Genomic DNA, 16967 nt, shown 5'->3' with positions numbered 1-16967 from the left:
TAATCTCCTTATGAGCAGTTGTCTCTTCAGTAAATTGCATATTGCAGTAAAAAGTGATTTCCCCTGGTTTTCGCTATTTTTCATCATGTTTAGTACAATACCATAAACTTTGAATAACATCATGGGACCCATACAAAGTGCCACTAGTGATTCTGGAAGTGCTCCCAAGAAGAAGAAGAGAAAAGTCATGACATTAGAAGAAAAAGTTGAATGGCTTGGCCGGGCACGGTGGCTCACGCCTGTAATCCCAGCACTTTGGGAGGCTGAGGCGGGCGGATCACGAGGTCAGGAGATCAAGACCGTCCTGGCGAACACGATGAAACCCCGTCTCTACTAAAAATACAAAAAAAAATTAGCCGTGCATGGTGGCGGGCGCTTGTAGTCCCAGCTTCTAGGGAGGCCGAGGCAGGAGAATGGCGTGAACCCGGGAGGCGGCGGAGCTTGCAGTGAGCCGAGATCGTGCCACTGCACTCCAGCCTGGGCGACAGAGCAAGACTCCGTCTCAAAAAAAAAAAAAAAGTTGAATGGCTTGATATGTACCACCGTTTGCAGTCAGACACTGCAGTTGCCACCATTTCAGACAGATGATATATCTTGTAAATGGATGGCGTGAACTTCTGGTATGGATAAATACAGTACAGTACTGACAATGTATGTTCTCTTCTTTATGATTTTCTTAACATTGTCTTTTATCTTACTGTATTGTAGAAATACAGTGTATAACACATATATAAAATATGTGTTAATCAATTGTTTAGGTTATCAGTAAGGCTTCTGGTCAATAGAGGCTATTAGTAGTTAAGTTAGTTCAGCTTGGGGGAAGTCAAAAGCTATAGGAGAATTTTCTATTGTACAAGATGAAGGGGGAGGGCAGTGCCCCTAATCCTTGCATTGTTTGAGGGTCAACTGTAATTATAATATAAATGAGTTCTGAGTGTTGCTATGGGATTAAGCTGAAGCTGTGAGATAGGGATTGCCGCAGCAGTCTTAAGTGAAACTGCCTATTTCCTCAGAGAGCTTACAATGTCGAACCATTTTTTACTTTTTCTGCATTAATTTGATCACAAACTAAGATGACTACTGCTTTATCTGATTTTTACCACTTGTGGTCTTAGTATAGTAGTATCTAAGCACACAGTTTCTCCGGGTATAAGATCCCTTTATAGTATAAAGATCCCTTTAGTCTGTCTGAGCTGTGTGGTGGCTCACACCTGTAATGTTAGCACTTTGGGAGGCCAAGGCGGGCTGATGGCTTAAGCCCAGGAGTTCGAGACCAGACTGGGAAACATGGTGAAACCCTGTCTGTAAAAAATACAGAACAAGAAGCCAGGTGTGCTGGCGCACGCCCGTAATCCCAGCTACTCAGGAGGCTGAGGTGGAAGGACACCTGAGCCCAGGGAGGTCAAGGCTGCAGTGAGCCGTGATGGTGCCACTGCACTCTAGCCTGGGCAACAGGGTGAGACTCCATCTCAAAAACAAAAACAAAAAAAGTCTGTCTGGGCAGACTGGAGGGGTTCAGAGTCCTGTCTTTACTAATTTCAAACACAGTCATTTAAAATAAGTTTAGACTTAGCTTCTGACTCAACTTGGATAGGACTCTCCTTTTTGGGAAAATTAGGAAGAAGATGAGGTAAAAGTGTCTCCTTAAAAGTCAGAGGCAGAAATTTAACTGGGGGATCATAGATGGGCATAGCTAACTCGATAGGTCCTTTCTCTACCAGCTCAAGGTAGAGAAACACAAGAAAAACTCAACACCATAGGCTGTGCCATAAATAGGAAAAAGGGTTTGGGTTTGTAAAGTGGTCTGGATATTTCCTTAGTCCCACATTTCCTTATTCCTCCTTATTAAAAACACCACTTTGGGTCACTTTTTAACAGATTTATTTTATTTATTTATTTTTTTCAATAATAAACTTCTCCAGAAGGCCAACTCCCTGATGGCAGGGCAGCTGCTTTGAGTTCGGAAAGTACAAGAACTAGTCTCTGGTAAGTGTGGCACAATGGAGAAGGAGGAACCACGCTTTATATTCATGCAAACATAAATCAGTGAAAAGCAACTGCCTGTAGGGATCAGGCCTGAGGGTGGGAGAGCAGTTGGGCAGAGATCAGCTACCATCTGGTATGATGACCTACATTTATTAACAGGAAAATGTGCATATTATGTCACTGAGTAAAACAACAGGTAATAAGATAGTGTGTAGTGTACAAAGATAAATACTTGACAAGCTGCGGTGTGATTTTAGATTAATTTTATTTTTCTTGTTTGTTCATTTTCATGTACTACTTTTTTTTTTTTTTTACAGAAGGTATGTTTTACTTACTAAACTAGGGGGAAATAATACAAGTTTTTTAAAAATTGAATAAGATTCTGGACCCTCACTGAGAATTCAGATACTCAAGAGACTTTTCAAAATTCTCACCTGTCTTCAGTGGCTTAGGGTGTTCTTACTTGGGGGACAGGGATTCGGGCACAGTCCCTTCAGTAGAAAATTAGCCACTCTTCGAACAGCCCGGGCAGCTCTTGAAAATACCAGACTAAGGCATCCTCCAGAAACCAACACAGAAATACAACCAACATTTCTCAAGAACACTGGAAACAACCTAATGGCCCAATATTACGTGATTTTTCAAGTAAATTATGGGACCGCCAGATAATTGGAATATTTGCAGCCATTAAAATCTACGGTTTATAAAAATATTTAATAACATGGGAAAATGCTCAAATTGTAACATTAAATTTGAAAAGTCATATATGGTGTTATGCTATTTGAAAAGAGAATTATATATGCAATTTAATTTCCAAAAGGAAATAGACCCAAATGTTAATAAATGTTATCCCTGGGTAATAAAAATATAAATAATTTCAGTTTCTTTACTCCTTTCTCTATTTTCAAAAATTCCTACCATGACTTAGTTTTATAATTAGAACACAAAATGTTATTATTATAATTATTTTAAAAGAAGTTGGCTTATAGAACTGGAGAGAGGTTCATGACACAGGCTCTAAAGCAGACAGCGTAGGTTAAAAATCCTGGCTCTGACAAGTCAGCAAGCCACTGTCCCTCTCTGTGACTCAATTTTCTTTTTGTTTTTTTTGAGACCGAGTCTTGCTGTTGCCTAGGCTAGAGTGCAGTGGCATTATCATGGCTCACTGTAAGCCTTGACCTCCAAGGCTCAAGCAATCCTTCTGCCTCAGCCTCCCAAGCAGCTGGGACTATAGGCACATGCCACCACGCCTGGCTAATTTTTAAAATTTTTTGTAGAGACAGGGTCTCACTTTTTTGCCCAGGCTGGTCTCAATCTTCTGGTCTCAAGGGATCCTTCCACTTCGGCTTCCCAAAGTGTTGGGATTACAGACATGAGCCATCGTGCCTGGCCTAATTTCCTGATCTTAAAATAGAGATAACGATAGTACCTATTTCATAGGATGACTATAAGATTAAATGAATCAATTCATAATAAAGTGCTTAAAATTGTGCCTGGTATATAGTAAATGACTCCCAAAGTTATTATTACTGCTATTATTATTATTGTAAGTTGAAAGTTCTAGCCTCCTACCTATTCACAAGTGTAGCTTTTCAATAAAAGCTGTTTTCTGAACATAATCACAGACCTCCAAGATAAAGTGGAGCCTGTATACCATATTTATGGCAAAAAAACTCTTAAAAATTTCCTCGTGGATCAGGTAAATTAGCTTGCTGAATTAGGCAGTGAAGAGCAAACTAGTTAGAGAGCCAGCCTGTGGTTGCTTTTTTCTTTCTCTATGGCCTTGATGCTGTAGATGTGATCACTGAGTTATACCAGTTTATTCAAACAACAGAGGGGTAAAGAAGAGCTCTCTAAATTTTTCCTTGGTGCACTCCACATTTATAGTTGTATCTCACCTCTCAGAATTTGGGTCCAAATTTGGGTGAAAAGTCAATACTCAAGATCACCCAACTAATAAGAAGTAGATCTGGGATTTGAACTTATATCTATCTGGTGCCACTTTTTTTTTTTTTTTTTTTTTGAGATGGCATCTCACTCTGTCACCCAGGGTGGAGTGCAGTGGCACAATCTTGGCTCATTGCAACCTCTGCCTCCCATGGTTAAGAGATTCTCCTGCCTCAGCCTCCCGGGTAGCTGGGACTACAGGTGTGCGACACCACACCCTGCTAATTTTTGTATTTTTAGTAGAGATGAGGTTTAACCATGTTGGCCAGGATGGTTTCAAACTCCTGACCTCAGGTGATCCACCCTCCCCTTGGCTTCACAAAGTTCTGGGATTACAAGCGTAAGCCATCATTCCCAGCTTGGCACTGTACTTTAGTGCTTAACATATATATATATAGTTTGTTTGTTTATTTGTTTGTTTGTTTGTTTGTTTTTTAGATGGAGTCTTGCACCGTCACCAGGCCGGAGTGCAGTGGAGCGATCTCAGCTCACTGACTGCAACCTCCACCTCCTAGGTTCCAGCGATTCTCCCACCTCAGCCTCCTGAGTAGCTGGGATTACAGGCGCACGCCACCACACCCAGCTAATTTTTGTATGTTTAGTAGAGACGGGGTTTCACCAAGTTGGCCAGGATGGTCTGGATCTCTTGATCTCGTGATATGCCGGTCTCAGCCTCCCAAAGTGCTGGGATTACAGGCGTGAGCCACCGCGCCCAGCTTAACCTATATCTTATGACACTTTCCAAATGAAAGAAGAAAAACTTCAAGAGGATCCCTTTATCTATCAAAACCCAGTAGTGGGAGATAGAGAGGATCAGTTTGTTTTCCACTTCTCACTCCTAAATCTTATCAGCACAAAACAAATAAAGATCTAGCATGGCATCAGTGCAAAGATCAGCTCCTGACTCTAAAACAGAGCACAGAGCAGAAGGAAACTGTTTTCTTCATAAAACCAAGAATGGGTTATAAGTGAGGCCCCAACTGCACCATGAATTGGGCTAGAAATCTGAATCCCAGTGTCCTTATTTCAGGGAAACAGAGTTTCTCAGATGAGCAACTACTCTGGGCGAATGCTTGGGAAACAACTGGTAACCTGGTGCTCTGAGAGCCTTGGGTTTGGCCATGAATGGTCTGTGCTGTCAATCCCTATCTCTCTGTCATCTGTATCCCTGCCTACCTCGTAGTGATCTCTTTCACCTGTGTTGCTCCTGCTTAAAAACTAGAATCCCACAACCTCTGCAAAGCTTGCCCCTACCCTCTGGGGACAGTGAACCATTCTCTCCTCTACTGAGCTCACTGGCTCGGGGCCTTTTCCTCCATGGCATTGCTTCTTACTGTGGATTGATGCTTTCTGTCCTGTCACACCCCAATGAACGCCTTGAGGTCGAAGCATACAACCTTTTTTTAAAAAAAAAATTATTTTAGGATTGATGGAAATGCATTGAGATGATGGAAGTGAAATGATGGGCAGTGCCTGGTGCACAATAGGTGCTCAATAACTGTTTTTCCACTTTATTGGTTCTCTCACTTAGTGTTCCCAGCACTCAGTGTGATCCTCAAATGCCATGGCTACTAAACAGATTGTTCATGTCTAAATAAATGAGTAAATAAATGAACACATTCTACCTCCTACCTCAAGGACAGGTGTCACGTCTCCTGCTGATCTCTAGAAATATCTCCTTATTTTCATTTATATTTCTGAAACATGTGTAACAACATTGGTCACGTGGCGGGGTATAGTAAATAACTTAATTGATTTTCTTCTGTTTCAAAAGATGTTGGTAGATTGAAATTTTACCTCTAAGGCAGCTATAGGAAGATGTGTTCTCCTGTTTCATTTTGAGTAGAGTGAGATTGCCAGGGGTCTTATATACAGAGCTTTAGGTCTCTCTAATAACACCTTAGCTTAACCCACTTGCCAAGTAGAGAGTTGTTTTCCTTTCTTGATTTCTTTCTAAGCAGTCAATAACTAATATAAACTCTGGAAGAATAAGCTCTCCAAAAGTGAGGACTCTGGTGAAATCCAAACATTTACTGTTATGATCCTAAGTAAGGGCAGGGAAGTCTCATTTATTTCCATATCCCTAGTGCTAGCCTAATATTTAATGTATAGTAGAGACTCAAAAAATACTTCTTTGATAAATGAAGTTGCTTTTAAGGCAGTAAAGAGAAGGAAATTCATTAAATTTGCAGTGTAATTTTGTGATTGTCTATGGCTTTAGAGTCACACAGTACAGAGATTAAAAAAATAATAATTTGCATATCTGGATAGAATTGTACAATTGATAAAAGTGTTTTCTCATATATTGTATAGTATTATTTACATACCATTCATTGAGCCTCTACTGTATAATAGGTGCTTTGAATATCATTGTATCTAATCCTGACAACACATCTTGAAATGTTATTATAATGTCCATTTTATAGGTGGAAAAAACAAGCTTAGAGGGGCTAAATGATTTGCCCAAGGCCACAGACTAACTAGTATTGGTCCACACATTAAAATGTGAGCTTCACGTATGCAGCATCTGGCACCAAGAATAGCGCCTGCCATATAGTAGATGCTAAATAAAGGTTTGTTGAAGAATGAACCAGATCTGGCTGACTCCAAAGCCTTCATTCTTTTCATGACATCATTTGCTACTCCATAAACTGTCTTTTGAAGTATCAGAGCAAGTAGCACACTTCTTTACATCCATGAGGATCTGAGGTCCAGGGAAATGAAGTTAATTTTTCTACATTGCACACGAGTGGCTGGGCCAGGAGTGGAACTCAAGTTTTCTGGCAGTATTATTTTCTTTTTTCTAGTCTGCATGGAGACCATGAGGCAGAGATAGGTTGTGGGCCGCTTCCTTTCCTCAGGAAAGTTCAGGAGTCTGGCCTGGAGAGGAACAGGTCAGAAGGAGTTATATCCAAAACTTTCCACCTAGAAAAGCGATTCAACGCTGGAGGAAAGTTACATCCCCCGATAGAAGGATGGACTACTGGGGGCTACTTTCTTATTCACAACACCGGAATCTGATGTTTTGAGACAGGGCTAGTCCTGTGGTGAAGTCTAACCAGGCAGCTGAAACCTGATAGTGGTACTTCATCACACAATTGTATTTTTCCTAATCATATCACTTAAAATGGTCATGGGCCTTTAACTTTTTAAGGAAGAAATTGGTGTTAAATTATACATCTTAAAGTCATTATGATTTTTTTGGTCAAATAAACCTTTTCTTCTCTTTTTTCATTGCATTTTTAACATCAAAAAAATGGGGGCTGGGCGTGGTGGCTCATGCCTGTAATCCCAACACTTTTGGAGGCTGAGGCGGGTGGATCACCTGAGGTCGGGAGTTCAAGACCAGCCCGGCCAACATGGCGAAACCCCATCTCTACTAAAAATACAAAAATTAGCTGGGCGTGGTGGCGGGCACCTGTATTCTCAACTCTTCAGGAGGCTGAGGCAGGAAAATCGCCTAGGAGGCGGAGGTTGCAGTGAGCCGAGATCGCGCCATTGCACTCCAGCCTGGGCAACAAGAGCAAAACTCCATCTCAAAAAAAAAAAAAAATGGCTATGAACATCTTATTGTTAGTAGTAGTTTGTAGCTATGGCAACTCATATATCTATTTGTTAAGTACCCAGCTAGCTGTGTCTCCACGCTAGGTGTACAGTTAAATAAGTAGATATATACATATATACATAAATAACTACAAGTTCACAATATTCCACACAGCATTAAGGAGATCATGTAAAATTGAACAAACATATACCAGGCCCACAATCAAATAAACCTACTATCTGAGATCATGTGCAATGAAGTCATTATAGCTACACAGGTCAAGAGACTAGACCATCTCAAAGTCATTTCTTCCTTGCTTTCAAGTTCTCCATCCTTCCCTTCTTTTTCCATCTGTTTGTTTGTTTTTAATCTCTAAGTATTTTGCCTGTTAATCTTTTCAAAGCATCAAAGTCTGAGTGAAGATAAACCAGAGCCTGCTCTAGTTACACCCACCTCAGGAATCCCCAAACCTAAGCTCCCAACAATAGCTTGCAGAAAAGCCATACAAACCAGTCCTGGTTGGGAAAGAAGTCATCCTCATCAGCAGCTCATATGCTGACAAAGCCCAACAAAGGAGATTACATGTGGCCATCATAAATGCATGGATATGCCTCTCACAGCTGACATGTCTCTCCCTTCCTGGATTCTCACACTGTGTCTGGGACACGCCCTGGCAAAACTCACTCCAAAGACACCACAGAGTATTGGAGCTATGTTTTCCTTGTCTCTTGTTCCTCCCCTCATCTCCACACTTAATAACTCCACATTGCACAGTGGAACACTTGGCAAGGCAAGAAAGAAATCAAGCCTGGATGCTAGGGACAGCACCTGTCATGAGAAGGATCCATGATCGTTTCTTGCCCTTTTCTCTCCTCCTCAGTGCACTTCTGCTTTCCCCTAATTTTTCCATCTTATACATCTTTTATTGTTTTCTAAATATAGACATGCTAAAACCTCCATGGAAAGACATCTATTGAAACCAGAGTGATAGCAAGCAATGTGCCCAGCAGGCAAATCGCAAAACAAATAGAGGGTGCACTCAGCACTTTTTTCTTCTGCTGCACAAAAGAACCCAAATAAGGCTCCTGGAACCATGGGTTGAGTAATCAAGTCCTTTTCCTGGATGTACAACAGCACAGCTTTGGGAGATAACTAATTCAGCTCGTGTAATTGTACACCCGTCTAGAAGAGGAAAAGGAAGCACAAAAAGAGAGTAAAGGAGAACAGGCCAAACTTTTAATGGCTTGCCCTCCTTCTGCACCTGCCATGACTTGCAAGCAGAATATTGTGTCCCAGCTGGCCACTTGTCCTGAATCTGAGACCCCAAGATACCCATTGCCCTCGGAATTAAAGAATTATAAATGGAATTTTTGCACCTGCAAATTAAAAAAAAAAAAAAAAAAAGCAAGAAAACTTGGAAAGGTCCCTTGAAACATTTCTATCACCCTTGTCAGGCTGTGTTTACTGCCTCTGGTGAATGCTAACCAGACACATGAGTAAGGACTCTTGAGGACGATTTAGCTGTTTCACTGAAATTAATTTTGATTTCTACGGATTATCCATAAAGACATGCACTGGCTGCAGGTGTGCCAAAGCCAGTATTCGGAGAAAATCCAGCAAATTTTGTGGAGACGGTTAATGACTCCTGCAAAATTAACTTAAATTGAAATAGGATAAGAACATATGGAAAGAATCAATCATTTCTCATTTTGAATGAATATTATTTTAGCATGCATAGATTTCTGATATAATTTTCTTCCTTTCCCTTAAAGGTCAAGAAGTACTCAAACACTAAGTCTTTTTGCAAAAGAGAAGATTTTTTGTTCTCCAAGAAAGAGGATAAACGTGTTTCATAAATCTTTTTACTTGTCTAATGCAGAAATTTACCTCTGGAGTTCCATAGACACTGCTCAAAGCCCTCTCAGAAAACACAACTCTGCTCTTGGGGTAATCACGCTTTCCTAGTGTCTGGACACTGGCTCTGGCTTCCATTTAGAATAAGATCTGGGCCCACTTGCTATGCATGTCCACATTAACTGGACAAGTCATAAAATTTAAATGTGATATGAGGCGACAGCACAGAGGCAATAGCAATAGAATAGAATTAGAAAAGTCTTTTTCAAGTGTGTGGAAGGAAATTACTACATTAACAAAATCCCACAGCCACATGTTCACACTCTTGTACCCCCATTCCACGTGCAAAGCTGTCTCCAGAGTTCTATCTCCAGGGGAGTGAAACAGTGGCAGGCGCACCCATCTTAAGCAGGGGCTCCCCCGGCGTTAGTGCCACCCATGATGTTTCTTCTCCAAGACCTTCCTCTAATCCCATTTATAGTGTATTTACCCAAATTATTTACACTTTGTTCCAGAAAATAGTTAAGACAACATTAGTAATATAAATCCTCATCCACATTAATCACAGATGTCAGCTGTCTAGTCTTTACTCATTCTTCATTCAACAAATATAGATTATGGTTTTGTACCCTACCAGGCATTATTTTAGGCACAGGGCAGGAGAGAATACAAAGAAGAAGAAAAATCAGTCCCCTTATTCTTGAGGACCATATAATTTAGGGGTCAAACGGATGCGTAAACTTCTAAGTAAAAACATAGCAACACTGTTCGTGCAAAAATCATGTACTAATATTTTTCTCTCTTTTAACTTTGCATTTATTTTCACATATATTTATCAAAAACCTATTATGTGTCAGGCAGTATGCTAAGAATTGGGGATATAACTCTGGATACAAAAATCCAAAGAAGAATTTCAAAACAACATTCCACAATTCCAGGGACAGCAGGAAAGAAGTCACAGACATCTATTTGTAATGTTTGTGCCTATAGAGATGGAGCAGAGAATTGAGACAATTTTTTTAAAAAGTCATTTCTATGTGGGTTGGGAAGAAATCCTGAATTTTGTGGAAAGCAGAGAAATAGGGAGTGGAAAGAACTAATGACTGCCTAGTTCAGCTTTCCTTAGGCTAATGTTACAATTAATCCCTGTTCCCTGAGCATTCATCATTCTGGGGAGTGGGGGGCTGATTGTGGAGGATTAAATCCAGATTCCAGCAGTTGGGGGACCAAGCATTAATTGTTTAAAATTCACAAAAGAGGTCACCTGGAATTGGCCGTATAAATAATTAAAAAGTAGGAGAAAAAGGAAACATGAGATAGCCAGAAAAGAAAGTCTTTGAGAGAAAAGGAAAGCTGGAGGAAGATAAAATAAAAAACAAAATGAGACAGTAACAGGCCAAAAGGGTAATATCTTTCCTCTGGTCCTGCTGACTAGAATCCTGGTTCAAATCCTTAGCCAATTAATTGGTGTAATCATTAGTTTATGGGCTCCATCTGCCTAGCATCCCTAGAGGACTGTGACTGTGCTCTGGTCATCTGTGTCTCCAAACCTCAGTACAGTGTCTGGCCCAGAGTTGGCCTTCAGTAAGTGTTGCTTAAATAGATGTTTAAAAAAAGTGAATCATGTGAAAGAGAGGATAGAAGTAAGTTAAACACACAAATATATGAGGAGCTCTTCAAAAAAATTCAGGGAAAATGTGTATTATGAAAAAACTACGCAGATAATTCAAAATGTGTACACTAAAATAAACTCAAACTCATATTAATTTGTTATAGCGTGTCTGAACAGGATCTAGTTTGGGGCACTAAGAAGACATCAGTTTGAGAAAAGCCCCCATCAGAGCAACATGAATTCTATTAATAAAATTGAAACAACAACTAACATCAAGGCTGGGCACAGTGGCTCACACCTGTAATCCCAGCACTTTGGGAGGTTGACGTGGGCAGATCACCTGAGATCAGGAGATCAAGACCAGCCTGGCCAACATGGCAAAACCCCGTCTCTACTAAAAATACAAAAATTAGCACGGCATCATGGCACGCACCTGTAATCCCAGGTACTCGGGAGGCTGAGGCAGGAGAATTGCTTGAATCCAGGAGGTGGAGGTTGCAGTGAGCCGAGATAATGCCACTGCATTCCTGCTTGGGACAGAGTGAGACTCTGTCTAAAAAAAAAAAAAAAAAAAGAACTCACATCAAATTTATGGTTTGGGTAGAAAAACAGTGAAATCATTGATGCTTTACAAAAAGTTTATGGAGACAATGTCCCAAAGAGATCAGCAGGGGTCTTTCTATGTTGCCCAAGCTGGCCTTGAACTCCTGGACACAAGCAATACTTCTGCCTTGGCCTCCCAAAGTGCTGGGATTACAGGGTGAGCCACCGTGCCCAGCCCTGAAATTCTTTTTGTTTTGTAATCTTAAAAAGTCTTTAGCCAAGCCTGTTGTCTTACATCTGTAATTCCAACACTTTGGGACGCTGAGGTGGAAGGACTGCTTAAGGCCAGGAGTTCGAGACCAGCCTGAGCAACATAGCCAGACCTCATTTCTACTACAAATTTAACAAATTAGCTGGGTGTGGCAGCATGCACCCATACTCCTAACTACTTGAGAGGCTGAGGCAGGAGGACTGCTTGAGCCCAGAAGTTCAAGGTTGCAGTGAGCTATGATCTCACCACTACACTCCAGCCTGGCAACAGAGTGAGACTCTGTCTCTAAAAATTAAAATTAAAAATATCCTTTACAGGGCATCCATTTTTCTTCAGATGACAATGCAAAAAAGATGGCCCTGGCTGAGTGCAGCGGTTCACGCCTGTAATCCCAGCACTTTGGGAGGCCGAGGCAGGCGGGTCACTTGAGGCCAGGAGTTCGAGACCAGCCTGGTCAACATGGTGGGTCAACATGGTGAACCCTGTCTCTACTAAAAATACAAAAAAAACAAAAAATTAGCCAGGCATGGTGGTGCACGCCTGTAATCTCAGCTACTTGGGAGGCTGAAGCAGAAGAATTGCTTAAACACAGGAGGTGGAGGTTGGAGTGAGCTGAGATAATGCCACTGTACTCTAGCCTGGGTGACAGAGTGAGACTCCATTTCAAAAGAAAAAAAAAGACTGCCTTGACATGGTTACATTCCCAGGACCCTACGTTCTTTAGGAAAAGAATAAATGGCTGGTATCATTGTTTAAAAAAGTGTCTTGGACTTGATGGAGCTTATGTTGAAAAATAAAGCTTATATTTTTCAATTTTATCTTTTAATTTAATAATTTTCCATGAACTTTTTGAAGTCCCCTCTATTCTGTACACAGGAGGCTTCAGTTACATCCCCTAAGTTTTGGTATGTTGTATCTTCATTTTTCCTCCTTTCAAAGTACTTTTTGCCTCTCAAATTATTTTCTGATTCTCTTTTGATTTCTTCTTTGTTCTTTGACCCATGAGTTATTTAGGAGTATGTTGTTTAATTTCCACATATTGTGTTTCCCAGCATTTCCACAGGAAAATGACAATGTTAAACTGGGAGGCCCAAAAAGAATACCATTTGGAGAGGACAGGACATAGATCAGAATGAGCAAAAGGTTTCCTGGTGCCCTCTGCTAAGAATGAACTCATCTACATACACCTGCCCTCCAGCTCTCCACCCAGAGAACACAGATGCGCTCAGCAAATACTTTTTTTTGTTGTTGTTGAGATGGTGTCTCACTCTGTTGGCTGGAGTACAGTGGCATGATCTCGGCTCACTGCAACCTCCACTTCCCAGGTTCAAGCAATTCTCCTGCCTCAGCCTCCCGAGTAGCTGGGGCTACAGGTGTGCACCACCATTCCCGACTAATTTTTTTGTATTTTTAGTAGAGACAGGGTTTCACCATGTTGGCCAGGCTGGTCTTGAACTCCTGACCTCGTGATCTTCCCACCTTGGCCTCTCAAAGTGCTGGGATTACAGGCGTGAGCCACCGTGCCTGACCAGACTAACATTTTTTGAAAGTTTCCTACGGTGCTGGGTTATGTGAATTATTATAACTATTACAATAACCTTATGAGGCAGATACTATTATCCCCATTTTACAAATGAGTTGACACCTAGAGAAATTAAGTACCTTTCCAAAGATCACCCAGCCCAAAAATGGCAGAATGAAGATTTGAACCTATCCTCCTAACCATCATGCCCTATCACCTGCCTAGAATTCCGATTCTCCTACGTGCTACATAGTACTATGTCTCAGACCATGCGTGGACATCAGTTTCTCATCCATGAGTTGGAAGAATATGCATTTGCTGGGCCGGTTGCAGTGTCTCATGCCTGTAGTCCCAGCACTTTGGGAGGCCAACGCACCTGTAATCCCAGCTACTCGGGAGGCTGAGGCAGGAGAATCACTTGAACCTGGGAGGCGGAGCTTGCAGTGAGTGGAGATGGTGCCACTGCACTCCAGCCTGGGTGACAGAGCAAGACTCTGTCTCAAAAAAAAAAAGAAAAGAAAAACAAAAATCCAGTGTTTTTGTTAGCACTTTGGGGCCTGGAGTTGGAAGCCTTTAATGTTAAACATGTTGCTGTACTCTTGGGCCCCCACTGATTCCTGGGTTTGAATCCTGGCTCTCTCATATAATAGCTTAGGAGACCTTGACCAGGCCACTTACCCTCTCTGCATCTCAGTGTCCTTGTCTCTCAAAGGGGCCCTCACAAGGTGATTGTGAGTAGATGAATGAATATGGGTAAAGCTCAAATAGTCCCTGACCCATGCTAAACAGAGACCCCATCCCTACACTGATGAAATTTAAATTCTTGTTAGGGAAACAGGCAAAAACGAATAAAGAGGTAATTATGCAAAATAGTTACCAATTGTGATAAGTGCTATGAAGGCTGAAATAAGGCTTAAAGAGAGAATGGGGAGGGGAACCTACTTAAGTGATTAGGTGGTCAGGGAAGCCTTTCCCAAGGAGGAAACATTTCAGCTAAAAGCTAAAGGATAAAAGGATAAAGAGAACTAAGGAACATCTTAATCTCAGCCTTACCAAGAGCTGAAGGAAATACCTTCAAAGCATAGGGAACATCAAATGCAAATGGCCAGAAATGCATTTCAGATTGAATTCCTACAATATCTGCTATTGTAGAATTCCTTAACATGAATGTATCATTTTTACATAAACATGATAGCAAGTGAGATACGTGATGAGACATGAACATGTGTCAAATACACATTCCTGAACATTGCTCAGCATTTAATTGAGCTGTGCCCATGTGTTACAATGGTATACTAATGTGTGCAATTTTATATAAATGGACACGTGTAGACCTGAATTTTTCTAAAGCACTAATGCAGGCCTAAACGTTAATAAGTGACACATTTAAGATACTCAATTAATGGATAAGTGGAGGCTGATTAGAAAAATTAAAAGAATAAAAAATAATATTCAAATAAAATCACAAAAGAGACAGGAGGAACTCTTGTTTTTAGGCTTGCACAAAAATTCACCTGGCAGCACAAGTTGATGTGTGACCTGTTTCCCATGTGTTAAAAATTTTGATATATAACATGTTTGGATGTGCATGTTCCTGTGCTTTAGGTGAGTTCTTTTTTTTTTTTTTTTTGAGATGGAGTCTCATTCTGTTGCCCAAGCTGGAACGCAGTGGTGCAATCTTAGCTCACTGCAACCTCTGCCTCCCAGGTTCAAGCAATTATCCTGCCTCAGCCTCCCGAATAGCTGGGACTACAGGCATGTGCCACCATGCCCAGCTAATTTGTATATTTTAAGTAGAGATGGGGTTTCACTATGTTGGCCAGGTTGGTCTCAAACTCCTGACCTCAAATGATCCACCTGCCTTGGCCTCCTAAAGTGCTGGGATTACAGATGTGAGCCACCGTGCCCATCCTCGAGGGCAGTATTTTAATAGTTAGAAATATATATATTTAGAACAGGAAAGAAATGTCTGTGGAACCCCTAACATAATTTCATTAAACTCTTCAGTGTCACAGAACAGTTTGAAAAGCACTACTGCAAAATAATCCCAGATGGGAAAAAGTTAATTTTGCACCATCCTCCATTCTCTCCTTAGTGACTAGTTTCATTTCATTCATTCACTGAACAAATGTACTGAGCTCTGTGCTCATTACTCTTTATCCCGTGCTCTCCTCCTGCCCTCATCTATTCTCCATTCTTCTCTGCCCGGGGTGGTGGGAGTGGTCCCCTAAGGGCTACATCATCCAGGATCTCTGCCCTCCGGCTTCTGATTCCCTACAGCCAGTGGGAGCAAGACATGGTCCTGGCAGTGACGGGAACTAGAGCTCCTGCTGGGTGCTCCTCTTAGGCACCTCCAGGGCTCACCAGCTCTAGTAACGGCTTTTCCTCTCCTTTGTAGGCTAACTGCTCCCCTCTTTTGCTAGTCTCTTGCTTCAGCATCCTTTGTGGGTTTCCTTAACCTTGCCCACACTTCTGTAAATTGCCCCTTCATTAACATCTCTTCAAAATCCAAAATGAATCTATTTTCTTTTGCCTGCTAAGACCCTGACTCAAACAAGCCTCTACTATGTTCTAGACCATCCCTGCCCAATAAAAGTCTAACAGGAGCCATATATATACTCTTAAATTTTCTAGTAGCATGTAAGACAGTAAAAAGATGCAGATACAATTAATTTTAATAATATATCCTATTTAACACAATACATCCCAAATATTATCATTTTAACATGTAATCATAAAAATTTATTAGTGAGATAGTTTACATTCTGTCTCTTTTTTTTTTTTTTTTTTTTTTGAGACAGAGTCTCTCTCTGTCACCCAGGCTGGAGTGCAGTGGTAAGATCTCGTCTCACTGCAACCTCCGCCTCCTGAGTTCAAGTGGTTCTCCTGCCTCGGCCTCCTGAGTAGCTGGGATTACAGGTGCCTGCCATCATGCCTGGCTACTTTCTGCATTTTCAGTAGAGTTGGGGTTTCCCCATGTTGGCCAGCATGGTCTCGAACTCCTGACCTCAGGTGATCCATTCACCTCGGCCTCCCAAAGTGCTGGGATTACAGGCATGAGCCACCATGCCTGGCTCTCTTTTTTTTTTGTCGTTGAGACAGAGTCTTACTGTGTTGCCCAGGCTGGAGTGCAGGGGTGCGATCTCAGCCCACTGCAACCTCTGCATCTCAGGTTCAAGTGATTCTTGAGCCTCAGCCTCCCAAGTAGCTGGGATTACAGGCATTCACCACCACGCCTGGCCAATTTTTTGTATTTTTAGTAGACAGGGTTTTGCCATGTTGGCCAGACTGGTCTCGAACTCCCGGCCTCAAGTGATCTATCTGCCTGCCTCAGCCTCCAAAAATGCTGGGATTACAGATATGAGCTACTGTACCCAGCCTACATTCTCTTATACTAGGTTGACAAAACCTGATGTGTATTTTACACTCGCAACAATCTCAGTTGGAATTTATCACATTTCAAGTGCTCAATACCCACATGTAGCTGACAGCTTCCATACAGCACAATGTAGTTCTGGATACTGCTTCAGGGCTGGAGATAGATGCAAAATACAGTCCCTAACATCTTAGAGTTGATGGTCCTGTAAGAAAGAGGGACACACAAACTATTAGAAAACAATGCAGCAAATGCATAATTAATGCTGTGTACAAGATGCCACGGGAATAGAGCTCTTTCCATCAATGGGGT

The sequence above is a fragment of the Rhinopithecus roxellana genome, chromosome 14, assembly GCF_007565055.1.
Source record: "Rhinopithecus roxellana isolate Shanxi Qingling chromosome 14, ASM756505v1, whole genome shotgun sequence".
Taxonomy (NCBI): Eukaryota; Metazoa; Chordata; class Mammalia; order Primates; family Cercopithecidae; genus Rhinopithecus; species Rhinopithecus roxellana.
This window is presented reverse-complemented; position numbering follows the sequence as displayed.